This window comes from Corvus brachyrhynchos, unplaced genomic scaffold (genome assembly GCF_000691975.1).
Source record: "Corvus brachyrhynchos isolate BGI_N302 unplaced genomic scaffold, ASM69197v1 scaffold200, whole genome shotgun sequence".
In the NCBI taxonomy this organism is placed as follows: Eukaryota; Metazoa; Chordata; class Aves; order Passeriformes; family Corvidae; genus Corvus; species Corvus brachyrhynchos.
Window position 1 is genome coordinate 6,341,586 of NW_008236184.1, and position 14,505 is coordinate 6,356,090.

General features: G+C 42.9%; 1 protein-coding gene across 1 annotated transcript in view; it reads left to right on the forward strand.

Annotated features, from left to right (window-relative positions):
* MEGF11 (multiple EGF like domains 11) overlaps positions 1–14,505 on the forward strand; it is a 255,687-nt gene that overhangs the window by 146,752 nt on the left and 94,430 nt on the right. The gene's annotated exons all lie outside the window — the stretch shown is intronic.

Consider the following 14,505-nt stretch of genomic DNA (forward strand, 5'->3'; position numbering starts at 1 on the left):
TGGGGCTGGATGATCTTTAAGGTCCCTTCCAACCCAAACCATTCCAGGATTTTATGATCTCATTCATAAAGAATTCTAGTCATTCTTTTCTAGTCCTAAACCTGTTCTTTAAGGTGTTTTACAATAACAGTATTTCATTGACGTGTATTTCCAAGACCAGTCAAAAGCAAGAGTAAATAAAAACGTCTTTAGTTTAAAAGCCAAGACAGATTGAGTGGTTTGCACAAGAATCAGGAAAAGCAGAGTTTTTAAAAGTCCCAATTCCAAAGACTTATGGCCATGTCTCAGGCGGGCTGAGCAAGCTGCCAGTTCGGACCTCCCTGACAATGGAGAACATATGGAAGCAGGAGGATCTATCCACTATATCTGAGCACAACTGTTGAGTACTTTAAAATTAAGCTGTAAAACCTGGGCATCAATAAAGAACTTTACAGCACTCGTGTAAATAGTGTAAAATAAGGTGGATGTACTCAAGCAGTCAGAACCTGCGAGGGGGAATTCTGGCAGCTACGCTCGGGGTGAGTTGTGCTCCCAATGGGAAGTAATAAAGAGCTCCCACGAGGAAAATAGTCCCATAATTGAGACTTGAGAAAACAAGGACTTGGATTGACAGCTTCAAATCTTTTTTACTAAGATTCCACCTGGCAGTATTTTGTGGGCAGCAGCTCGACACTCTGCTGCCAGAACAAATCTGAGGATAAATTGGGTTATAAGGCTACACTGGGAAAACAAGTGGTGTCTTTTGCTTTCCTTTCAGTGGGCAGTGGATCGGGGCTGTAATTAGAGTCTCTGCTTTATAAATCTTTGTTGCAGCATTTGTCACATGTCATGGCTGTGGCTCTGCTCCACCATGGGTCCTGTTGCCGTAAGTGAGATGTAAACAGTCATCAGTGGTTCCTCTGTAACTGGAGGGCAGGCAGGAGTAAGAAAAAGGTTATCTCTCGAGGTGTAGCCATGATGAGCTACAATTACTGTTTTTTCAGAAGCTTTGAAGATGGAATTAGTCAGCTTATGCATAAAAGTGCTTGTTGTTGCTTGGCAGTCAAGTGGTGTTTTGATTTTTAATGAAATTCACAGTATTTGCATTATGAGGTTATATTATTTTTAAGTCCACGAGTCTAAGAATTAGACTGAAGTCTTTTGGCTGATACAAGGAAAACTAACACCTAGAAATGTGTTCACCTCTGACATGCTTAAAAACTTGAAAAAAAATACTGTTATCACCTGTAAATTGTTGACTGTAGAGCCCTGCTTTTAAAAATGTACAGAAACTGATACCAAAGTTGGAAAAATTGAATCCTTTCCCAGACTGCTGTTAAAAAGTTGGCTTTAGCTCTTTACACAGCTCCTCTTGCATTCCTAGGAAAGAACAGGGAACAGGACATTGGTTTCAACAATGACCACTGGTGGCCAGAGCCACCATGGCAGGGAATTGAGAGATTTTTTATCCAGTTGCTAAAAAACTGGTGCTGTGTTGCTTCCAGCTCCATTCAGCTGCTGCACTGCTGCTGCCAAGGAGTCATTCCATGATCCACTGACCTGCTGGGTCCAGGAATCACAAAGTTGTGAGATAGACTCTGGAAGGAGCTGATTGAATTGCCATGTTTACTGCAGTTTCTCAACAACTTCCTTGCTTTGCAAGCAAATTTAAATGGTTAAAAATGCAGATTTTTTAAATTATGTGCACCTGTGTTCTCAAGTCTCAGTGGGAAGTCACCTTCTTCAGCTTTTAAGAGCACAGACCCAATAATTTGCACTACCTTGATCCTGATCCCCCAGTTTAATTTTCTGTGTGCCTTTCAAGAGTCGAGGATAATTTTTGGCCTCATAATGTTGCTTTCAAGTCTTCCTTCTCTCAGATCTGCCTAGGAATGAGTGAAATGAGTCAACAGTAGAGGTTTTTTTAAGCCTTCTTCAAGTTTTACACCAGCTCCCTGACAGAAAATGACAGAATTCTTTTAGTTTGACAGAAATTAAGGATGTGCCAAATGGAGGAGTCTGCATAGATGGGAGTTACAGAACAATAAAGAATTTACATTTGCTGGCTGTGAGGTCTCTATAAGGGCAAGTCCTTCTGGTGCAACACGAACTTAATTCATTTACTTGTAACAATTTTAATTTACAAATACTTGAAGAAGCTCCAGCAGTCTCTGTCTGTGGAGTTTTACTGCCTTTTGGATCACTTGCCTTGCAAAATTCCAATTGTGCAACCCTGGCAATCAGCAGGGAAACAAAACCTACCAGGTCCCAGCAGTCTGTGGAAAATTTGGCAGCAAATATTGTGTAACTTGGATTTGGTTTGTTAGAGGCCAAGTGAGGGGGAAGATCAGCACAGGTCTGTAAGAAACAATATCAGGGTTAACAGGGATGGAAGCAAATGGAGAGAAACAAACCTGGAGACTCCCAGCTTTCCTTAAAGAGAGTGGTGGAGCTGGGACCTGGAAAACCAGGAGGGAGAATTCCAGCAAGTGTCACTTGGTGTCACAGCACTGACTGAGCAGGGTGGAGGGGCTGTTCCTGGCTGGGTCCCTTTCCCAGGATGATCCAGTCCTGCCCCAGCCACATCCCACTGCAGTTTGGATCCCAGTGAGGCTGTTTGTACCAACTTTCCACTTTTTAAACACTGTTATTGATGAGAGACAGGAAAATATTTTATGAATTGATCTCTGTATACATTAAAGAGTCATTTCTTGTTTATTTAATTCAGCACAGGATTATAAATGTAGGAAAAATATACTATAAGGTACTTACAGCATAAATTTACACTTTAGATCTTGGAGCTGTCCTATCTCAGTGCTATCACTTCCTTTCTGGGGAGTTTTGTAGTTTAATGTAATTTGACTCAGTTTCCCTTCTGTGAACTGGTGATTAAATACATTTTCCAGCTCATAGATGGATCCTGAGAATTAATCAGTGTTTGTATGGAACTCTGATGATGGGGGCAATTCTATTAAATGTGCAAAACCTTTTTTACATACCTACAGATCCTACACATTCTGTTCTTATTGCACCGTTTAGAATGCAAATTGTTGCATTTGTCACTTTTTTGTTATACTAGCATACTTTGAATTTCTTTTAGTACTGTACTCTGAATAATTAATCATTCAACTAATAATTATCCATTCCAAATAAAACAACTTGATTACTAAGCCTGATGAGGAAAATCCAGTCAGGAAAGAACCCTTTCAAAAACAACAACATTCTGCAGATATCCTTAATATTTAAAGAGTGAGCTATATTTAGTAAATTCTTCTGAAGCAGGTGGAGAGGAACGGATGCTAATTTCCTGTGTCATCAGATTTGTGCATGTGTGTCAGCAGCATTCCTAAATCACCACCTACCACACAATCACCATCCTCACAGGCATCAGGAATATGCAGCATTTCCCTGGGTGGTTCCTGTTGTGGGCTCGTGCCTCCTTCTGCTCATCGATTATTTAACATTTGGGGGGTTCGGTGTTTGCTCTGCTCAGATGTTCTGTAGGGAGCAGGGCACCTTTCTTAGTCATGGAAACAGCAAAGTTGTGGAATCAGTGTCATTTTCCAGATGGCACTCACTTAACCCACGGAGGCCAGCTCTTATCAAAGATGATTACAGATGATGGAAAGAAATTCCCTGGCTGGAAAGGGCACTGGGGTGAGCCTGAGGTGATTCTGATGGCACTGTGCAGCATGGCCAGTGACAATTTAGGTGATGGTCTCATCAGACAACCTCTTTTTCGCTGTGATTTTTTAAAGATATATCTCTGCAGCCACTAGGAAAATGTAGAGATCTGAACCTTAAAGGGAATCTGGCATTTAAAACCTTTAATGCACAGGTGCTGTGCTCTCCTCCAGCAAAATCCTGTTCATTTCCCAGCTGCCATCCAGCCAGGAAGTCATGTATGTCTGTTTTGCTTTTTCCTTGTCAGTGGCAGTTGTCACTAAAAAAGAGAGAAATTAAATTAATCCAGGGGGAAGCTGGTCCACAGTTCCTTGGACTGAACCTCCAGGAACTGATACCCAGTGTCTGGGAAGTGGAGCTGCTGTGTGGATTTTCCTGGTTTCTGTGAGGCTGACCCATGGATAATGCTGGAGGCATGAACAGGTTGTTTGTAAACAATGAGGGAAAAACATGTGGAGTGATGATTTAGTGTTTCTGCCTGCCTGACACTTGATGGCTTAATGCAGGAATCTACAATGGGGAAACTGTTCCGAAAGTACCGGCTTCCATATGGCTGCGATTTTGTCAAAACATTTCAGCTCAGTACACCCATAACTGATTGTGAGCATGAACAGTTTTGATCAGCCTGTTTTTCAGAATGTAAAACAGTTCAAGAATTGTCTGTTTTTAACATCATAACAAAAAAGTTTCACTTCCCAGTTTAGAGCAACTTCTGCTTTAGAAATTGGCATTAATTTACGCTTCTGTGAACAACATTGGAACATGTTGGGAAGTCAAAATAAAATATCAAGGTTTAGACATCCAATCTCAATAATTTATGAGACAAGACTTTCTCCTCCTGCCTGGCTCTCCAGAAGGAGACCGAAGCCCCACTGGTGGGCAGAGGAAGCTGTAGGGACACAGGCAGAGATGCCTGAATGTTCTGCTGGCTTGGGGCTGGTGCTTTGCTTGCTGAGGCTGCTCTGCTCTCTCAGCATTTGCATCCTAAAGAAGTGGTGCAGGAGAGCTGCAGCAGTGGTGCAGTCTAAGGAGCTGCTCTAGGGACACTGGAATTTTTCTGGCATAAACCTCTCCTGATGCTGGGCTCTGTGTCCTCTGCCTTTCCCAACACACCCAGGGACACCCAGGCTTTGGCTCCTGGTATTTTAGCTATGCAGTATTTGTCTGCCTCATGTTTATCTCTTTATTAAAAGCACGTTCTACATCTCCATGCCTGAGTGATGTGAGAAGAGGGTGTAATATTCTAGTATTTTTGTATTTTTGCTTTTTTTCACCCCCAGTAGTTTCAGATTTGCTATTTTCTGTTGGTAAATACAAGAAAAGTTTTGCAGAGACTGTGCTGAGTCTTGCAATGTGTTTTGATGACTGAACGTTCTAGTTTTTACTGGGTCACACAGGGCAAGACTTTTTTACAAAACTGTTTCTTTTTCTGTGCCTGAAAGGGACATTACTATTAATGGTTTATAAGAGAAAGACAGCAGTGTATTTAAGATATCTTGAAGACATTAGGTAACATTAAAGAGCCATGTGAAGGTTCAAGTATGCCTGGAAGAAAAGAGATCAAGTAGCTGGTGTGGATACCTGCACACCATTTTTGCAAGCCTTTGAACTGTTTTAGATATAAAAGACACCCCTTTTTTCAAAGGCCACTGGGCTTTCTGCTGCTCTAATTCTCTCTGAATGTCTGTGAGTAACAGAATTCACACTGGTAAAGGTAAGATTTTTCCTGCATTCACTTGCTAGGGCAGAACATCCTTTAAGCTGATATTGTTTGGCTGCAGAGCAGTGCACAGGTGACCCAGTGATAGGACAAGGGGGAGAGATTTTAAACTAAAAGAGGAGAGATTTAGCTTAGATGATAGGAAGGAATTCTTGGCTGTGAGGGTGGGGAGGCCCTGTCACAGGGTGCCCAGAGAAGCTGTGGCTGCTCCTGGATCCCTGAAAGTGTCCAAGGCCAGGTTGGACAGGGCTTGGAGCACCGTGGGATAGTGGAGGGTGTCCCTGCCCAGGGCAGGGGGTGGAACAGGATCTTTAAGGTCCCTTCCTACCCAAACCATCCCAGGATTCTGTGATTAGGCATTAAGAGGGAATTGTAGCAAAAGAAAGAAGTGGTTCTTTTTACTCTCCAGCTACACTGTTGGAAATAAAAGCAAATACCACAATCCACAGTGTTTACTTCATTTTTCAGTATCAACACAATAAAATAAATTGCTTATTGAACATCTTAAAAATGACTGATGAGTCAGGACTACGAGTTATGTTATGCATGAAGGATGTGTTTATCCATCTCCTTGAAAGGGAAACTTTATGGCACAATTTGAAGCTGGTGAGGTGGATACAGCATTTCTTCCATATGCATGTCTTGATTTTCCCCACTGCTCAGCCAATCCTGCTCCCTTTGCTCAGCAGCTATAGGAGAAGGGACACATCCCTGCATGGGAATGACAAGGAGAAGGAACATCCTCTACCCCTTGTTGTAGTGACAAGGAGCTGTTTCTCCTTTAAGCTTTATTTTTGCTTTAACTGCAAATAAAGGCATATTGCCTATCTGGCAAAACATCAGCAGAGTGACCTTCAACAAGGCCGGGTTTATGCGCTGTGAAAAACAAGGAGCTGAGCACGTCTCTGAGAGCTTGGCCAGGCAGGGTGGGTCCTGCTCGATGCTCTGCAGTCATGGAGGGTGGAAAGGTGACTCCAGTGGCTGGATCACGTTGCTTTCCACATGCTGGATTCCCCAGGTGAAGGATGAAGTTGTCCTGCCCAGCTGCAGGAGCTGGGTGAGGATGTGACTGAAGGGCAGCCAGCATGGGCAGCCTCCTGCAGCTCCCAGACTGGCCCTGTGGGTCTGCTCCAAACTGCATCAAAGTCAGATGGAATTACTGAACTGAGAGAGGATTTGTTTCTGCTCTCACAACTGCCTTGCTGAGCACTCAAATAAAGATTATTTAGAGTAGCAAGAAGTCCATGTGGATATTGCACACGGCTTTTTCACACGAAGCACAGCTGTGGGATCAGCAGCTCCAAATCTCCAGGGACAGAGGCCTCTCTGAGCAGCTCTGCTGCCAGCACTCCTGAGCCCCTCCAACACTGGTTTCTTGAAGGGTGCATCTCCTTCCTGTCCTTGTCCTGCAGTGTTTTAGGCATATCCAGTGCATTTCTACCCCTTCTTGAAGGCAAAACTGATTTTACTTCTGTGCAGAGGCATTACCAGAAAATTTCATTACCTAGTCCATTACAGATGTTGAGAGAGAAAATGTTTTACCCAGTTGGAAGACAGAATTTGGAAGTAAGTTACTTGCAGATATTATTATTACAAGCCTGTCCTAGACAATAATAATGAAGTATTGATGGAAGTTCTGCAAGAGCAAAGACTGCTGGGTTTCATACAGAGGAAAGATAGTATCTTCATTTAGTTTTATTAGACTCTTGATACTCTGCCCATGTATTTTTTAATTCACCACAGTAAAATTCTAATTAAAGAACAGACTTTGCCTCCAATTAATATGACACTAAAAAAAAAACATTTTAAAGAATGCAGCATCTTCTTCACAAAAATTATAATGAGAAGACAAGCTGCCAGTGTTGTATAGAATGTTGTCGCTCCCTTATGAAGCGTTTCATGGTTTTAAACTCCTTGTAAGATCCAGAGTGTCAGTAGAGTTAAAGGCTCATTAAACAGAGCGGTAATTTCTACAAAAAGAAATAGGAAATATTCTCAGGTTTTTTTAATGTTCTAATTTTCACTTCTTTTGAAGCGTCTGTCAAAATAGCTCATAGTAGAAATTCTGAAAGCACCACACTTTGATATCTGTCAGGAGTAGAAGTTGTTTCTTCCTTTTTGCTGCTTCCAAAATATATTGGGATTATTACAGGATTTGATGAGGCTGACATTCAAATACATAACTTGGAGTGATTTTGTTTTCATTTATCCAAAATACAAACCTCCAGCTAGGTAACTGTTGTGAGCATTCTACAGAATACCATAGGAATGTTCTTTAAACAAGAATTACTTTGGAAAGAAAATGTTTCCTCACAGGATACTAAATAAACTGCAGGGCCGCTAGAGTGCTGGGACTGAGTGAGGTACCACATGTTGGAGAGTCAGTGACTAATGAGATCATCATCCAAGATCAAATCAGGGCCCAAATCAGCCACATGTTCCATATCTGATTCAGAGAACTTCAGGAACTTCAGGGAGAATCAGCAAAATCTTTCTTGGAGGATGAAAATCTGTTTTCATGTCCTTAAGAAAGGAAAAAAAACCGAACACAAAATGAGATTGATTTCCTTCTGTGAGTAATAATTTATTAATTTTTGGAAAAATCAGCCGATGTTCCCTTCCCAACTTTCTATTTCTACCTGATGAAGCCTGATCCATAAACTGGGAGGATGAGACTGACGGCAAGTCCTCCCAGCCTCGGATTAACCCCAGAGGTTTTCCCCTTGGGTGGGTACACAAATGCATATTTACATATGCAAAATATATTCTCTGGGCAGCCTTAGAGTTGTAAACATTGAGACTGGCATTTTCTTCATTCTAATTGTATGAGCTGTGACTGAAAGCCTGGCTTTGGAGATAAAGGGAATCCAGGTTTGGGAACCTTAAGGCTGCAAAGCTACAAGCTCAGAAGTCAGCAAGTGCCAGGGAACTCTGTGCTCACATAATGAAAGAAAATATCATAATTCATAGGCTCACGTACTGAATTACTACTGTATTTCCAACCTTTAATCTGACATTTTATTTTTGTGACACCAACTCCATAAGTCAAATGTCTTATTTACGTGGGTTGCTCCCTGTTTGGTTTGGTTTTCCTTAAAAAGCAAATAGACAATAGCAAAAATCTCTCCAAGAGTGTCATCAGGCTGATGTTCAGGTGGTTCATCAGCAGGGACAGAGCAGAGCCCTGGCATGTGAGTCGCATGGACTGAGAGCACAGGGCTGTCACCCTCCCCAGGGGCCACTTACTGCATGGAGATTAAACAGCCAGTGGCCCATGGCTGCTCCCAGGAAAAATTGTAACAGGAATCCTGCTAAGGCCCTGAAGTCTTTAATTTCAGATTGCTTTTAATACGGTTGGAATCTTTGAGAAATGTAGGTAACGAGTTATTCAGGGGTGGCACTGAGTGTCTGCAAATTGCATTTTTATAGTTTGAGTACATGTGGATTTTCACTGGGGACGCCTGAGCACACCCCTGGGTGTGGGACAGTGCTCAGAACATGGAAGGTGTCCCAGCTGGTGAAATCATGGAATTATTATGTTGGTCTCTAAGCATTTGGAAGAACATTTTTGAAGGGCACTTCTGAAAATCTGGGTTGAGTGTTATTAACATGTGTTAGATGTTACAGGGGTGATCAGTCTTAAGAGAGCGTTTTTTTGGGTTAGAATCAAGCAGATCAGCGAGTGGCTTTTCAGTGACTTGGCTCATGCCTTTAGCAGTGTGTTGGTGTCACTTGAGGGACTCAGCGCTGCTCAGAGCCAACACAAAGTGCTGGGACGTGTCATCATAAGGGAATTCCCTCTTCAAGGACCTTGTTTCAAACCTATTGCTTGGCTTTTGTTTGCAAAGGCGTTGAACTGTCCCAAAAGGAGTCATGGTTGTGCAGGGAGCAGACACAGCTCAATGCAGGGCTGTAATTCTCCCACTGGATAAAGTGCAGGGAATAAAAAGTTATTGATTATTTTAAATTTTCATTCATTACATTCAGGCACATGTTTTACCTTTTGCAGTTTCTTTGCCTGCTTTACATTAGCTAGGTCAACCATCTGGTTCCAAAACTGAATTAGACAAAAAAAAACTGCACTCAAAGTTACATCCACATTTCACCTCAATTTGTATGCATAGAATCATTCTACAACAGTACAGTTACATTAAGAGGAGAACCTAGTCCTAATTTCAAAGCAAATTCTAAAATAATCTCTCTTAAACCATGTCCTCCTAGATTTAATAAGTTAATTTTATTTCCTGTTTGCATTTTTAAGGGCTAGTATCTCATTTAAACATTACAAACTGGATTTGGAAATATTCCAGAATATTGATTATTGAATATGAGCACATTCTGGGCTTTAGCAAATTTGTAGAAAGCTGCTTTAAAGTGTGGATTAATTGAAGCTCCCCATCAGCCCAATATGGTCCTGAGTCCCTGGGCCAGGGAAATCAGACACTGGGCTTTTTCTGCTGTGCCTTGTGCAGGATGTTTGTGAATATCTCACTGACTTTTCAGACCGGGCATACAGAACTGGTCCCTGGCTTCAAAAGAGACACAGGGAGGTTGATGCTCATGAGAACAGAATAAACTCAGACCTTGAGACCACAGGTTGTGCTGCTGTTGTGATAGAAGATGCTATTTTCATATTGATAGTGTGTCTGTGCAGGGATGGAAAAGCTCTGGAATAGCACTTTTGACTCTCTCTCATCGGGATAAGCCACTCCATAAATGTCACCCCTTCCTTGGGACTCCTTTTATTTATCTGTTACCTTTTCAGCTTCCTGTGTTTGCTTCATTGTGTCTGACTTGTGCTGCTGCGCTGGGTATAGGGTGTCTCTATTGACCCAGAACGCAGCAATTCCCTAATCATTCCTAGAGGGATAAACAGCCCTTGGGGAGTGAAGCGGCACTTCCTGTGTGTCCTCGATGTGTATTTACCAGGACAGCACTGCTAACAGGATGCCATGCATGACAACAGCAGAAAAATTTCTTCACTGAAGGAGTGGTTAAGCACTGGAACAGGCTCTCCAGGGAAGTGGTGGAGTCACCATCCCTGGAAGGATTCAAAAACAAGCAGATGTGGCATTTTGTGTTATGGTTTAGTGGGCATGGGGGTGTTTGGTTGAAGGTTGGAGTTGATGATCTGGAGGTCTTTTCCAGCCTTAAGGATTCTATGATTTGATGATTCTACATTCAGAGCCTGCAGGAGCCCTCACTTCAGGAAGTAACTGAGGTTTCAGTGTGGGAGTGGGGACGGCACGAGGAGGAAAACTTTTGGTGCTGCTTTGAGCAGTCTCCACCGAGGGGTGAATCCCTCCCCTGTCACAGCACCCAGTGCACACCACTGTGATTGTGCTTAGGCACCCAGCCTCATCCCTTACAGAGCCACATTCATTTTTACTGGTGATGGTTAATCTCCAGCCATATTTCCAAAGGTGCACAAGGGAGGAAGTTAGCACATTTTCCAGGGAATGTGTGCATGTGACCTGAAATATGGCAGCTCACTTTAATGTAGCATCTCCCAAGAGAATGGTGGCTGTTTCAGACTCATCCCTCGCGGTATTGACATCCCCACATGCAGCTAAGGGGAGCATTTGTACCTCCCTGACATCACCTCTCTCAGGTTGCTTTCCTTATTGATGGTCTGGTTAAAGTCTCATCATTTTGACATTTTTAATGGCATCTGCATTTACAGCAGAGCGCTCGTGTGAGCTTTAATCAGCTCTCTGTTCACATGTTGTTGCTGTTATTATTTATTACAGTAAAACACTGAGGCAATCAACAAGAGCAGGATCAGACTGTGCTGGGCTGGGATTGGAGTTTAAAATTGTCTCTCTTTGCCCATGGGAGGAGGGGTGCTGTCAATCCCAAAGTGCAGCCTGCTCTGCTCTCTGTCTCAGAACCTGGAGTCACTGTCACACACCAGCCAGGATTTGCCACACTGATCTGTAGAGACAAAATACCTTTTGGTTGCTGAAGTCTTTGGTTTCTTCTGTTTTATAATTTTCTAGAAGGAGCTACTAGACTCCAACACATAGCCAGTTACACACTCGAGTAGTCTCACACCTGAGTGAGCCTGTTGATATCAGTGAGGTTAATTGTAAGAATAAGTACTTGGATTTTAGCTTATCATCCCTGTATCTACCTTTGTAAAGGTAGTGAAGTTCCCACAGTGCAGATCTTGGAATTATCATTGTATCGTTATATAAATGGCACATCATGTTCCAACAAAATGACTCTACGGTCTGCCACTGCAATATGGGACTTAGGGAAAGGCGTGTTAGGGACAGAGTCCGGAGAGCTGGCCGGATAAACGACACGTACACCAATTCGATTAAGCATCGTTCTCCCTTTATTGTACAGCTATGCAAGCTTATATCTACTTTTGCAGAGATTCACGCCCAGTGCCTCTAGACAGCCTCTAATCAGCGGGGAAGATGACCGGTGTATAACTTTGCCAAGGACTCTGAGGGCTGCCTGCAGCCAGGTGCTTTCCAGGCCTGCCTGCAGCCAGGGGCCTGTTCAGGGGCTTTTCCTCAGCAACCCTCAGTTGTCCAATCTTTCCAGGGGTATCATATGCCCCTGTTCCATAAGGAATCCCTCTACAAAGGGGAAAAGAAAACCAACAGGAATTGATAAACTTTGAGCAGTAAAGATCTTATTTTCATGTGAGGTTACTGCAGTGTAAAATCAGGTGAGGATGAAATTCCTTTATCCCAGATTTTACACTAACACACGGCTAACAAATTTCACTCAACTCCCTTTGGTGAGATTGTGGGGTGAAATTTGCTACAGGAAGGAAGCAAGCATGCAACCAAATACTGATTGCAAATAACTGTTCAAACAAGACGGACTCAGAAAAGGAGCTGTGTTTGAGGCAGGCACTGTACAGGTAAAACAAGATGCTTGAACTAATGAAGGGAAATTATTTTTCCTTCCTATAAATGGTTTTCTTTTCCCTTCACTTTCTTTCAAAGTGAAAAACACCAATCCAGCAGACAAATCAGATGCTTGGAGCACCCACCTGAGATGTGAAACAGCAAGGATAGAATCATATCTTCTAATGAGTGTTATTTATTCATATTAGGGAAATTAATTGCAACTGGAGCTGTATCAGCTCAGAACAAGCCACAGTCTGCAGTTGGGGCTCTGATGTGAGGTGTGGGAAGGCAGGAATCAATCCCCAGAGCCGGCAAGGTGCAGTTTGATCCCTGCACTCCACTTCCCTATGCAGAGGGACATCAGCTGTGCCTATGTGGTTCGGATTTGTATCCTTTGTGGAGGTGCAGAACTGCATCCCTTGATGTTCAAGTTCTGCAGCAAACAAATCTGTGTTTCTGGAATGGAAATTACTGGGGAACTCCAGCAGCTCCAGCAGCTTTGCTCCCTGCCCCAGAAGGCTCACAGAGCCTTAGCAAGTGTCTATGTGAAATAAAGATAGATCATCTCTTCCCACAGATTCTCAGTAATAATTTAAGTCTTATAAAGAGTAAGATTTTGTTTGTTTGGCTCCCAGTGGTGTTAGAGAGGAACTATCATCCCTGTTTACAGCTGTGCGAGAAGTGAGGCAAAGCAATAAATGATCTGGGGTGAGGCACGACCGGGATTGTGCACAGGGGTACATGGTGTGCTCTGCTCCCTGCAGGACATGAAACCTCTGCACCTGTGTCCTCTAAGACCCTGCAGATCTTTTGGAGACCTTGGAATTATTTTCTGTGTGTTTATTTCAGCTTTTAACACTTGCTCAAGAAACACAAGTTTGTAAACTGGTAATCCGCAGTGCAAATTATGTAAGAGCTGACTTCTTTTTCTGCTGGATATCCTCACACTGACCAGTCAGTATCTCCTTCTCAAAATGAAGGATAATAAATAGATATATTGCCAAAATTAACTGATAGCTGCAGTTTTCCAGTGTGGGTTTATAGCCAAGCACTGTAGAAGGAGAGGGCTGTGAAATTTCTAGGACAAAAGCATCAAGCTTAAGTGAGCTTTACATTTACCTCGCTAATCCTGGAACCAGATCCGGGGCTGAGAGGCAGCGTGTATCACCTGGGATTAGTTTCCATGTTTGCAAATAAAAGAGTTTGTGAAAACAGCCCTGTTGCTGGGATTCCACTCTCCTCTCCTGCCTGGCAGTGGGATCTACACCACTCACAGGAGGATTGTTGGTGAAATTGAAACCAGCTCCGAGCACAACCAGCTGTACCTGGAAAGTGATCAGGAGCTGTGCCCTTCCCAGTTGCCTGTTCTTAATAGGATGAGAATTTTCTTCACCCCATAGCTATGGTGAAAGGCTGCTAGCTAAGTGGAGGGTAGGACTGCTGAAGAAATCCTTGTTTTCCTGCTTTTTGCTGAGGAAACCTTGACCTGAGGTCAAGGTTTGCTTTGAGCTCTGTTCAGTGCATGCAGCTCAAAGAGGTGTTGTGCAGGTGCTGTTTCAATAGCAAATCAGGACAAACTGTTCCTGTAAGGCTGACTTCCCTCTCCCATCCTTCACATGGTCCTCAAAAGAGTAGAAGGGATCAGGCAGGATTGTCACATGAAGGGCTCTCACTGTGCCTTAACGCATTCCATAGGGAACCTCCTCTCTGTATCAGTGGCCAGAGGGTTTAGGGTCCTTCTGTGTTGCTGTTATTAGCCCAGGAATTATCTGACATACTCATTCCACACCTTCATCCCTGAGTCTGGGCAGCCTCATGACATCCTGTCTCCAGTGTTATTTTCTTCCCTCTCACTATTTAGTCCAAGCAAAAATAAATAAATATACAGATTAATAAGAAAACAAACAAACAAACACCACCAAAGAGAAGGCCTTCTCTAGATTATCGTGTATGTTATCTTATGGGAACGTAGCAAAAAAACAATATTTGATGACATTATTAAATCGACAGGATTTTCTTGGCAACACCACCTGCCATTAAGTGCACTGCAGGCAGGATGTGACCCTCTGCATCTAATTCCACTATAAATTCATTCCTTCCAGCAATCTAAAAGCACTAAGAAACAGGATATTAAAAGATTTCGGGCCTGATCCAATAAGTTGTTAAACAAGTCCTCAACTCTAGGTATGACAGTGGTGCCGTTGTATGCTTGCACCCTAAAGCTGGGTCGGGGGGGCAGATGCGGAAGCTGGG